Raw genomic sequence first — 13,412 nt, 5'->3', positions numbered from 1 at the left:
ATATATATATATATATATATATACATATATTACAGTAGAAAGATAAATTATTAATAAAATTGCAGCCTTAAAAGATTGCTCTACTAAACCATAAAGTGTTAAGAAAATTACGTATATAAAGATGAATTTTTTATAGTTAAATCATTGATTATCTTTTCATGAATGATATTAAACGTTATCCTGCTATTTTAACTTATAAAATTAATTCTGTTAACAATAGTTTACATACAATATAATTACTTTTATAATCTGGCTTCTTGAATTTTGTTTAGTAATCGTATATCAAATCTAATAACTGAAACATCATATAATCATAATTAGTTAATATTACTAACGTTAATTTGATAACGATATTCTCAAATCAATAATAATCCCGATTGATAATTATTCTCTTATATTATTATATATATATATTTCGGAATAAGTCAATATAATTGATGATAAATGGCATAATTTAATATAAACTAGAATGTTTAATCTCATTTACGCTTTCTAATACTTATAAATGCTGTTAATTAGCATCACGATTGAAAAGATAATTAATTCATTATTTGATTTTAATATAATTAAGTAAAGACCTATATTCATAAAGAGGATTGAGATTAGATGGTTTCTATGTTTCCTTCTATATAACTCAGAGAATATGGACATCATCTGTTGTTAACAGTTCTAAGTTGAATATCTGGGGAGTTTTATCTTATTATCGAATAAATTTTACTAGGAGATGAATTTAGTTTATATGAAAGACCCATTCCTCTTTAATATCCCCAAGGAATCTTCTATATTCGGTTAATTCAATATAAGGTATTACTAGAGAGAGAAGTTGAAACTTGAAATTAGCTAATGTTATGGATTCGTAATAAGCCATTTTATATACAAGTTATATAGAATTTTATCTTATTAATTATTATGCAGTTTTGATGTTTAAAAAGTGTGCGTGTTTCTGAAAATCTCCAATGTGATTTTAAAGTAAAATCTTCTATTTTGTGTTGTATTTTCTCATGAATATGGAGAAAGTAGATGGTTGAATTTACATATTCACTCGGATGAGTTGAGATGTTTTTGAAAAAAGTGAAGCGTATTATGAAGAAAGGTTTGAATGAAAAGAAATAGCACGTCTGAACATCTTTATAGTAAAGTTGTTCGAATGTGTTACGGAGAGAAAAACGAAATCGAATGTCAACATCATAGATCATTGCAAATGGTCTTTGGTATGTATTGCTCTCCTCTCGAAAAACGAAGTATCACTTCTCTCAACCATTCACCTGTTTTGGTCAGATAGTATAGAATTTTATATGTTATCTCACAAGTATTTTGGTAAACCGCTACTCTAAAACTACAATAATTCTATTATTCAAACACACATTGAACTATTAAAGTCCATTCTCATAAATAAAAAAAAAACGTCGTTGTTATCGAGGATTAATTTGTTTCGAAATGACTTTAAAATGTCGGAAAGACACGTTATAATCTAGAAACCACACCACTGGTGGCAAATTTCTCTTCGGATAAAAGAGTAAAAGGGATATAAATAATTTCTTCCCCGCTCGTGACACGAGATGATGGATTACTTCGCACCGGATGTAGATTCACTTCGTTCAACTTGTACCCAGTTAGTGTGGATCTTCCGGGAGTTAACGTCTTCAGAAGAAGAAAAGAAACGTCAATTTCGTAGCATCTTCGCCCCAAGTGACTTTACTTGTCTTTTAAATGGATAAAGCATCACAATATAAATCAGCTCAGATTTTTGAATTTACCCCTTAACTATTGTTCATTGTAACTAATAATTCGTGTAATCGCATTAACACTTAACATATTTATTATCTTTTCGTGCTTTGATAAATTAAAAAAAAAAAAAACCTCTGTTAAATAGATTTACTCGTGCATTTCGTACAAATTAGAATCGCGTTAAATTCCAATAGATTTTTATGAATTAAAAACACCAAGAGAATATATATATTTTTTTCTTGCTCTTTCACTTAATGAAGATTAAAAGCTTTTTTTAAAATAATAATAATAATAATAATAATAATCTCATAATACTAGACTTAAGTTTAGATTAGTTAATTAGTAACGTAATAGTTTTTTTGTCGGGATAAATAATATAAATCCTTGGGTAAGTTGTATTAATTCCTTTCATAAGAGGAAAATTTTAATAAAATTTAATATTTATTTTGTAAATTTGTTTTACATTAATTTAACATGGGTTTCAAAAGGATTAAAACTTTACTTTAAAACTGTAGGCTTTATTAATATTAAAAACATCATATTAAAAATTTTATTATATTTTTAAAGAATTAATCGTAAAGAAAGAGTTTTAGTTAGGAGCTTAACACGATTACTTCAACTACCTGAAATGCTATTTAAGTTATAAAGAGAATGGCTCTGAAAGATATCGTAGTTAAACCTGAAAAATGCTTTAAAATTAACATTAACGCTCTTAATTTTAAGTAAAAGAATTAAATAATTTAATTCAATTTATATATATGTAATATTGTAAAAAAGCGTATTGTTTTCGGTGTTATAAATAGTTTAAAACCGCATATATAGGCCTATATATAAATCAATATTAATGTTTCGAAAATGAAAAATAACAAATTTAATTTATAAAAAATAATTTAATATTTATTAAATTTACATAAAATATTTACTTTAGAATAAATAATTCAATTTTTTAAAATATATTTTATAATTAAAAATCGTACACTTGGAATAAATATTTTTATTTTTTAGAAAAGAATGAATCATTGATTAGAATGAATCTAACATCGATTTTAAAGATCGAAATCGAGAATAGAATTGTATACCTGATTGCAGCTATTCTAGTACACAAATATATATATATTTCTAGGCAAATGTACTACTGTACTGTACGTATACTTTAAAACCAGCTCTACAAACGAATAAATTCTAACTTAATCAATACCAAAACTCTTGAGAATATGTGGCTATGGCTTACATTAAAGTAGGAATTTTGTGGATTATTTTTCTTTAAATCTTTAGAGCTTTTATTTAAATCTTTGAAACTTTCAAATATTCATTTTGTCTAGCTATTTTTTTATTTTTTTATAATATATATATATATATATATATACATATATTACAGTAGAAAGATAAATTATTAATAAAATTGCAGCCTTAAAAGATTGCTCTACTAAACCATAAAGTGTTAAGAAAATTACGTATATAAAGATGAATTTTTTATAGTTAAATCATTGATTATCTTTTCATGAATGATATTAAACGTTATCCTGCTATTTTAACTTATAAAATTAATTCTGTTAACAATAGTTTACATACAATATAATTACTTTTATAATCTGGCTTCTTGAATTTTGTTTAGTAATCGTATATCAAATCTAATAACTGAAACATCATATAATCATAATTAGTTAATATTACTAACGTTAATTTGATAACGATATTCTCAAATCAATAATAATCCCGATTGATAATTATTCTCTTATATTATTATATTCTTACTTCCAATATTGAATCTTAAAGATGGAGTGATATATACCACATTATACTCACTCGATTAATTGATACATTATACAGATATTAGAAAAAAAATAGTTAATTTATATGTTATTACAAGTTGTTAAACTATTACTGACAATTCTGACAAACGTCGGGATAAATTTCTCTGGGTTTTGGTAATGTATGGCATTAAGTTATCAAGAATTATTTTTGAGACCCGAGATAATATCGAGGGCGATAGTATCTATTATCCATTAGTCAATACAGACAATTTAGAGTCTTCTGTTCTACTTGTTTCTCCTATATCATTCTGTTCTTTTACTCGCTCAGATTGTTTTATCCTTTGTATTATTCTTATCTTTTACCCTTTTACTTGTCACTGATCTATTTTTTTTTTTTTTCAATCCAAACTCTATTATCGGCTTCTGTACAATTTCCAGTCTCTTTTTTTTTCCTGTACGATCTTATTCTTTATTATTATTATTATTATTATTTTTGTATTTATTGCTGTTTTATCATCCTTCATCGATTATGTTTCCTTTTTATCATCATCTATTCATTACTCTCCAATGCACTTCTAACCACCGTTTATTCTTCTTTAATTATATCCTTCGGCTATTTTCCTTTATTTGACTTTCCTATTTTAACTTTTCATTTTATTTTTTTACGTTTTCTCTTGGTTTTCATTTCCCGTTCTCGTCATCTCGATTTTATTTCTATTAACTTTCTTCCGTCATCTTCCTCCTTTTCTCCGTTATCTACTTCCATTCTTCTTTTCATCTTTGAAATTTTTATGTTATCGTTTCTCCATCGAATCTCTTTTTTTTTTTGCTTATAAATTCTACATTATCGATCTTATTATCATCATCTATTTTTATCGATCTAGCCTTTTCTTTTTATCATCTCTCGTCCTCCTATTAACCTTGGCACGGATTTTTTTTTATTTTTTTAAAGACTTTTTCAAGGTGTATCATCTATAAAATTACTGAAAAATTATGAATATGTGTGAGATAATTATGTTAATATCCTCTACAAGAAGTATATTATATATATAATTTACTCGATTAAAGGAATAAACAAAAGGAAAGATGGATAAAGCATCCTTCTTCTTCGTTCTCTTAAGATACAATTTGTATTTTCATGATGCACAGAATAGAAAATTTCACGCAAGCTTTCCTAGAAATCATAACAACTGTCTCTTAGCAACGGATCCTCCATTTATATAATCTCACCTGTTGGATGCATGGTTATTTATTTTTAAATTTTATAATCTCTTCTCTTCCTCCCACCATTTTTAATTATTAATCTGCATTTAAGCGAATAAGCTATTACGTTTCATTAAAGAAATTTCTAATATATACGTGTTTATAACAGCAAAAAATAAAAAATAAAATGACGTATCGATTTTAAAAACCGCTATAAAGATATGAGAAATATATATTTTATTTAAACCTCTATTTCTAGATTGCTTATATATAGAAAAGTTAAGAAGAAAATGATGATTTAATAATAATTCAAAGATATATATTTAATGTGAGTGGAATGTAGGAATGATATTTAGATAAGAAAATAAGATAGAGAACGAATATTACGATGTATAAATTTACACTTACCACAAAGAAATGAGTGATGTATCACCTTCGGATGATGAAAATAACGTTTACAGACCTGTAGAATACCTGAGACACGCCTTCTACTGCTATTGGTCGTCACATAGTCGAGACTAAGCTGCACAGCATCAGCAATGAGAGAATATTGTTCTCCATTTCTATCATCTCTAACCGTCTCAATAGAATATACGTTTATCTTTTAATATACTTTAAATTTATTAGTATGCTGTTATAAAATTGAATAAAATAATAAACGTGTCTTATATTTATTTAGTGTTGGATGGTTAAGCGTAATTGTTTTCGTGTATGATAAAAACTAACATTCACATAACATAAAATAATGTAAGTCAATAATGCACTTACAACTTAACATCGGAGTAAGTTTACATTATGTGATATAATAAATTCCGGGTGACTGTCCTTGGTAAAATACAGAGCATGAGCAGAACGAAACGGAAGTAGATTGTATTGTTCCCACGTGGCCGACACCGGAAAGAGACCGGAAGTGGCCAAAGATCCGTGCGTGACTGGCAAAACTATCGAACACACAACACACCTTCCCAACTAATAATTACTTCCAGAACAATTGGTCCGTTAAACGGTTAAATATAACAGGAGCATTAATTTTTCTAACGGATACGAAGATTTAAAAAGCGAATTTTTAGATGGTTAAAGATATATAAAATATAAGGCGTTAATCACGGTGATGTAAGAGAGAGAGAGAGAGATCTCCGGATGTTGAGGAGATCCGAGCGAACAATAAGCTCTTAAATCCATCCGAGAGTGTGGAAACGAGTGAAGTACAAAGGGGAAACGTTGTTAATACCGGTAATGCGACCGTTTTCTCGGTGAGATATTTGAAAGTGTTCAACATGTGCAATAGAAAGGGCGTGTCCTCGGCTGTTTGGTGTGCCATGTCGTAAAAAGAACGCGTTTTATGGCACCGTGTCTTCTGATTAAAGACTAACACTATGTCAATAGATGTTTGGATTGACCTTTCTATCCAATACGAGTTCATTCTCTCTCTCTCTCTCTCTCTCTCTCTCTTCTTCACCTATTCTCCTACCCTGAAATTATATTTTGAGACCGTTCCTCCGTTTCACATCATTTAATTAAAAAAAATAAATAGAAATCTTTTCTACCTTTATTCCAATTCTCTTATAGAAAAATTTTATAATTTTTAAGATGTGTAAGCTTTTAAAAATTTATTAGTAAGGAGGGTAAATATAAATTCTAATGGAATTTGTATATGCATTTATGTTTAGCTAGTAGAAAAATCTAAATATGAAATCACGCAAGTATTTTTTTTTATTTTTTTTTTTTTACATAGCGATTCTATGAAGTAAAAAGCAAACCATTTGCATATTTTACACTCGATATTATTCATAGGCAATATTTTCTTCTGTAAATATTACATTTTTATTAGAATTTCCAATGCTTTAAATATAAAATAAACTGTATTAGCTTCGGAAGATTGAATATTTTGAATAAACTTGAGAGAGAGATATATATAACAGCTCGTAGATGAGGATAGGGGAAGGGGAGAGAGAGAGAAAAAAAAACCGCATTTTTCATCATTTCATTTCGGTATAGTGAATATAAAATGTGTATCTTTAATCATACAAGTATAGCTTTTTTTCTTCCCTTTAGCGATTCTTTCTCGACTCCCTCTCATCCTTCTTATCTTCTATTCCATTTTCCTTAAAAGTTTCCTTAAAATGATGTACAAGTCTCTCTGAAAATCATCGCATGGGAACTGGATGAGATGGTAAATCTCAAGTGGATAAAACCTCAGCCATATCCGAGAGCTCGGTTGTCTCTGAATCTTTCTCTGCGATTTCCCATGACGGCTTAGACGTCATCTGTTTATTGGTCGTCGTTTCTATGGTAACAGTGTTGTAGTTTCGACACGAAACTGGAATGGATGAAACGAGTTTGATGATGCGGATGATGGATGATGGCGTTGATGAATGGTCAACGTGATTCGTTCCTCTATTTGACTTCTGACGTTTGCGGTTGATGATGTTAAACATTAGCGTATTTATAAACAAAATGGGCGATTGTCTTCTCTTATAAACTGAACAATATAGTGATAATATATTATTTTTTAATGCACTATTACTGAAAAAAGTGATGTAAATATTTAATTGACCTAAATGGATATAATGTTATCGTCATAAATAGCTATTAATCTTATAAAGATGAACGTACGATAACCTTAATGGTTAATTGTTTACGATACGCTTGATTATCCATCATTTTAAGTTGTTTAATGACAGAAATCAGCTAGTAAGCGGTCGTTTAATATCAAGAAGATAACTTTAATACACGTAAAATATGTAAAAGATAATTTTAAAAGATATGTTTGTTTAATTTTTCATCTAAAATTATCTTAAAAACAAACATCCCACACGATAGAAATGAGTAGGAGTCGTATTGAAGATCTTATCTATACGAGTTGGCGACATTTTTTTTTTATTTTTAAATTTCCTTTCTATATTTTGATCGCTTTTACGCTCTTATATGGTAATATAATTACGAAAAATGATCGTAAATGGTTTTTTTTTTTTTTTTTTTAATTTCCTTTCTATATTTTGATCGCTTTTACGCTCTTATATGGTAATATAATTACGAAAAATGATCGTAAATGGGGTATAAATTATCAAAAATGTATGCTTAGAACCAAGTTAATTATTACCAAATAAAAATCTTATAGATGATAAATTTTACTATGTTTACCATAAATTTACGAGAAATTGTACCATTTATATAGTTATAAATGGAAGCGATGCACGTGAATCATTAATCAATCAAATTAAAATAATTAACGATAATTATAAATTACAACAATTATTATCATGTAAGCTTAATGTATTTTCCTTGTTAAATGATAATAAAAGCGTTAATAAAGTCCATCGCTTTATAAAGGATTTGTAATTCAACAAATAATTTTTTTTTATTAGAAAAATTATTAAATAATTATAATTAACCTGTTGGATACGTACTATACAGTACGTAAATTTTATATGTTATATTTGTTAATAAAATATAGTATAAAGTTTACAATTCGATGATATTTCATAGAAAACGGAGGATTTTCTACTAATAATAGTATTAATAATAATGATAATCATAGTAATTTGCGAGGAAAGTGAACACAAGGGTCACGCGACTCCACCCAAATACGTCCAGTCACGTGATCCAATCGAGCTTTGACTTACATTAAGTTAAATTAATCAAATTTTTAAACCCCCAAATATATATATATATTTTTTTTTTTAAGAAGATGTTCAGGTAAATGTCCAATTTATGACATTTATTGACTTTTTATATATTGCATGTATACAATATTTGCGATTGGCTTTAGTAGTGGAAAAGTGGGAGGGTGTGCTGTCACGCAACTGACTAATTAATGTCTTTGAACAAACAACAGGCTCGAAACGATATTGAACGTTTGATCAACAGATCTGCTTACATTTTCCTTCAGACAAGATTAAGAAAATTACATACGAATGTGACGTATATATACATACATAGGATATGGTGAATATGAATACTTCATTAGGAAATTTGATCCAAAATTAATTTATGAACACAATGCTTATTAATATAATATAATAAGAAAAATATTTATAAGAAAGAAAAGAAAAAGTCACAAGAAATAATTTTGGACAAAGTAAAATAAATTAAGTTAAAAGTATAATAATAATAACAATACCAATTTTTAAATTAAATGAAATCAAATTAAGGATATTGAGGAGATTGGAAAATTATCTTAATTGTCTTAATTCTTAAAAAGTTTTATTCGTTTTTGTTGATGTTTATTTCATATTCTATCGTGTTGTTTCGTCAATATTTTTCTAATTTTATTGGTAAAAGATAACCTGGTGTATACTTGTAATTGGTGTCGGTTCAAGAAATTTTAAAGTATGTTGCAATGCTTAAAAGATTCAAGTTATATCTCTCGTGCTTTAATATTTTGTTTCTAGCAATTTAAATTAAGGATAATTTTGTATGCAAGTTCGAAAGCCAGTGTTGAAATCGTTCCATAGTCTAATGCTAAGCATTAACTATTTGATTTTATCATTATTTTAGTCGATATTAACTCATAGATGCCATTTATCAACATATTTTTAATCTCTCTACTTCATCACTTTTGTTTTACATACTCTACTCGTTATGCTTACAACTCACCTAGTGTGAGGGATGAAAACATTCCTCTCTTCTAACGGTTAATACACCATTAAAACTTCAAAAAAAATATATAATTTTTTTTGTTTTTGAAATTAGGTAACTGACATTTTTAACCCTTAGAGAATCATAAAAATGACTTCATGCCCAACTAATGGGTCACTTAATTAATAAAACGAACGGAGTTACACCGCATTCTCATTAACAAGTGAATAATTAATAATATGGTTAGGTTTATTTGTTTTAATAAATGCATCTAGCGTGAAATATCATTATAGATTTTTATCCACGGATTATATCAACTGTTACTCATTTAATTAATTACTTGTTAAATAGTTCAATAATATAATTCACTCGTGTTCATTTAAAAGCCTTGTCTATGCAATTTTATAACGTTTTTATTCACTGTAAGCTTTATAAAATAATAATAATAATAAGCATTGTTATATGTATGTAATATCAATCAACGTGTGTTATGGAGGTTGGTGTAACATTATCATCTAATTTCTTGATTAGTAAAATAATATTATATAGAGCTTTATATTATGTAGGATGGCAAACAACTTTCTTAATTAGCAGAATTTAGTAAATATATGAATATGTGGGCGGTGTGGATTTTCATCTTTGAATTATATCTATTGAATTACACTACGTTACGAGTAAATTAATAATGGTTTATCTTATAATATAGTAAGCCCTTGAATTTTTTAAGGTCGAAACAAATTTAGAAAATGGTATTTATATTCATAGTTTATGGGTTTAATTTTTAATGAAATCACAAAGAATTTAAAGTTAATTATTTCATAAACCAAAGAGTTAAATTCAACACTCGATACACGCAAGATTTATTTATAGTTGTTTAAAATATATTATTATATAAACACTTAAGATACTTCTATAACAAATTATCGTTAATTAATTATACAAGTTATATAATTTTATTCGTAAATATATTTTAGTTACCTCAACTAAGTCTTTTGTTAGTTAAAATATACCTCATATACGTAGAAGTGTCTTGATATAGTTTACGTAATACGTCTTAATTACTTATATTATCTATACATATTTAATTATCACGATGATAAACTTATTAAATAAATTATATTTAGATGTTATATGAAGAATTATTATAAATTTTCGACTATCGATATATTAAATTTACTTAATTGGTATTAAGTAGCTTAACAGAATAAATCATAAATGGTAAAGTTAAATACTTTATGACGTTTTATAATGAGAGAGAGATTTATAATATATATATATATATTTTTTTCTTTTATGAATTTATAATGATTTGACGTTTTAACAGAACTTTTCTACTAAAATGGTAGATTCCATTTTCACTTGTATCTCGACTAATTCTACAGTTTGTCTCGCATCAACTGACATTCCCTGTCAAAATCAATTTACAACTGACCACACAAGTACTGTTAACTGTCTAGTTTGCAAGCGATGTATAATGGAAATAGTCGTTTCCTTCAGTAATTTCAAATTGCTTAATGGAAATAAATCATTTTTGATTATTATTATTATTATTATTATTATTCGGTTTTATATGTTACAAATAAATTTTTCTTAATACAAAAATCGTTAATTACAGCAGTGTTTTTTTAGAAGTAATTTATTGGTCGTGGGTGGGAGTTTAGGAATTTTTATTTATTTGTTGAATGTGATGATGTTTCGTTCGTGAGAGTCTATTTATACTTTGTCATCACGCAAAACATGATTTTTTTCAAGTACAGAAATGACTTTTTACGTGAAAAGCCATTATTTACACGAAAAACATTTTTCGAAAGTGAAAAATTGCAATTTTTTTTTTATGTAAAAGAAAAAAAAAATTGACAACTTTACATTTACTGAACGGATGTGCAAACTATTTAATCTTCTACTGTTTAGAAAATTGATGTGTTGAACCAAAAAATTTTCTCGTCTCCTCCGAAAAGAAAGGTTAAAAAAAAATGTAAAAAGGTCTTATTGGAAAAGAGGGGGTAAATATAGATCGAACGTAGTAATTTAAACAATTCCTTCTCTCTTTGTTACTTAATTTGATGTAGTTTTGTATCTACATCTTCCTGAATGATTTTGTGTCAAGGAACGAGTTCCGGCTCACGTCAGAAATCCTCTTGCCAGTAAGAATGAGAGGACGTTTATGTTTTTCTGAATACGATATATTCAACAGTAGAAGTGAATTATACGGAGAAGCACGATTCATTAATAAATGGCAGTGATGCTGTCCCAGATCTCTGACGTCATGAAAAATACATGGATTCTGCGTGCAGGTACGTTAGTGGGCGGAGAATATGTATATGGAAGTTTTGGAGAGGACTGGGGATGTGCTTCTACCCCCCCTCTTCTGCCATCATTACTCATGTCAAATTGCTAGTTAACGCGATCGTAAACGCAGCAAAACGCTTTTCCTTTGGCTCCGATGTTTCTTGTTTTTCTACCATTTCGTGTTTGATCCTTGGACCATTTGAGAGAGGCTAAAGTCATTTACCTGAAAGGTTATAAGATAGCTAAAAATCCCTTGCATGTTTCGCTGATTACCGTTTTGTATTACAATATATGGTTGTTAAGAATCAATGGCTATCATATTTATTTATCTTCTTCTTTGGTTTTCTCTATTATAATCGTTTTCAATTTTTGTCTAGATAAGAAAAAACTCAATCATTAAACTGTGTAAAAATTTATCATGTGTAAATTCTCACTATTTCTATTCTTCAATGAACACGGAGATTTTTCTTCGTGCTCAAATATACATAATTATCGTACTGATAACAACGTTATTTTATATTTAATCTTTATTGCGAGCATTAAAAAAAAGTGAAGATAATGCAAAACATAAGCGAATGATTTTATTATGTGTAAGAGAAGGGTGTGTGTATTATTATTTTTTTTATTATTATCCAATAATTACATAAGTCTGAAGTGATGATTAGTGAATCTATTTTACTATTGTGCAAAGTTTTAATAAGCTTTTAATATCCCATCTCTCGTTTTTTTTCTCATATAATGTAATATAGGAAAACGATACCTTTTTAAATAACCCTTTTTTCCAGTTCTGGGTATCATTTTAAAAGTCGTGCAGCCTTTTTTTTCTTCTTCTTCTTTTTCTTCTTAGTGTTGCAAGTGCTACACAACGATCGATTGATGTCTTCTGCTTGTCGTTCATCTTTATAAACGTCTGCCAAGTTGCTTTTACAAGCACTAAAATGTCTTTTATGTAAATTATCATCTAGACGTTTAATTATTATTAAGAAACCTATAGATGATCTACGAAAGTTATAAGATAAATTTCTTTATACATTTACGAAGATTCATACGTATAACGATATTAGTTTATTTAATAGAAATATTATTTTAAAAATTAATTAATTAAAATTTAATCGTGTTTTTTTATCTCTTTAAAATTAATTTTAATAAATGCAAAGATTTGTATAAATAAGAAATAAAATCTACCATATTTATGTACTTTAAATACATTAGAAAATACATTTAAGAAATTAAATAAATTAATTTTATTTATAGAATTTCATTAAAATAAAAATATAAATTTATAAAATGAATAAGATATGATCATTAACAGATCTAAATTTTAAAACTTCAATAAAAAATAATATTAAAATAATTTAAATAGAGAGAGAGTACCATTAATAATTACTTTATTCAACAGATTCTTTTAACTTCTTGTGTGGTTTTTTTTATTAAATAAATTATAATAATTCTATAAAATATTTTAAATCGAAATAAAATGACATTAAAAGCATATTTTTATTTATTTTTTAACTTTATCTTTAAATGCCAGCGTGTTACTTAAACGAATACATAAACACACGAAGGAAGGTTTTAAAATCTTATTAGAGTAGCATAAATGATTTCTTCTCCGTCGATAGTTATATATAAATTATTATCGTGAATTTTCTGATATTTCACGTACGTAGAAAATGGATATTTTAACCTTGAGATGCAATTATTGGTTTGATTTATTCATGGATTACAGTAAGATATAGCCATTTTCAACGTGTAATATTTTAAAAAGTTTCCATTAATCTTTTAAAAAAAAACTTTAATTTAAAGAAAGGATATAATAAAAATATATATATATATATATTTTTGTACTCTTGTTTGCAA

At 27.0% G+C, this 13,412-nt stretch overlaps 1 protein-coding gene across 9 annotated transcripts in view; it reads left to right on the top strand.

The window, feature by feature from the left end:
• LOC111632500 (tyrosine-protein phosphatase Lar-like) overlaps nucleotides 1–13,412 on the top strand; it is a 395,822-nt gene that overhangs the window by 193,984 nt on the left and 188,426 nt on the right. The window lies entirely within an intron of this gene.

Source organism: Centruroides sculpturatus, unplaced genomic scaffold (genome assembly GCF_000671375.1).
Source record: "Centruroides sculpturatus isolate CEXI.00-Female unplaced genomic scaffold, Cexi_2.0 scaffold125, whole genome shotgun sequence".
In the NCBI taxonomy this organism is placed as follows: domain Eukaryota; kingdom Metazoa; phylum Arthropoda; class Arachnida; order Scorpiones; family Buthidae; genus Centruroides; species Centruroides sculpturatus.
The sequence above is the reverse complement of the archived record's forward strand: the minus strand, read 5'-3'. Positions and strand labels throughout refer to the sequence as shown.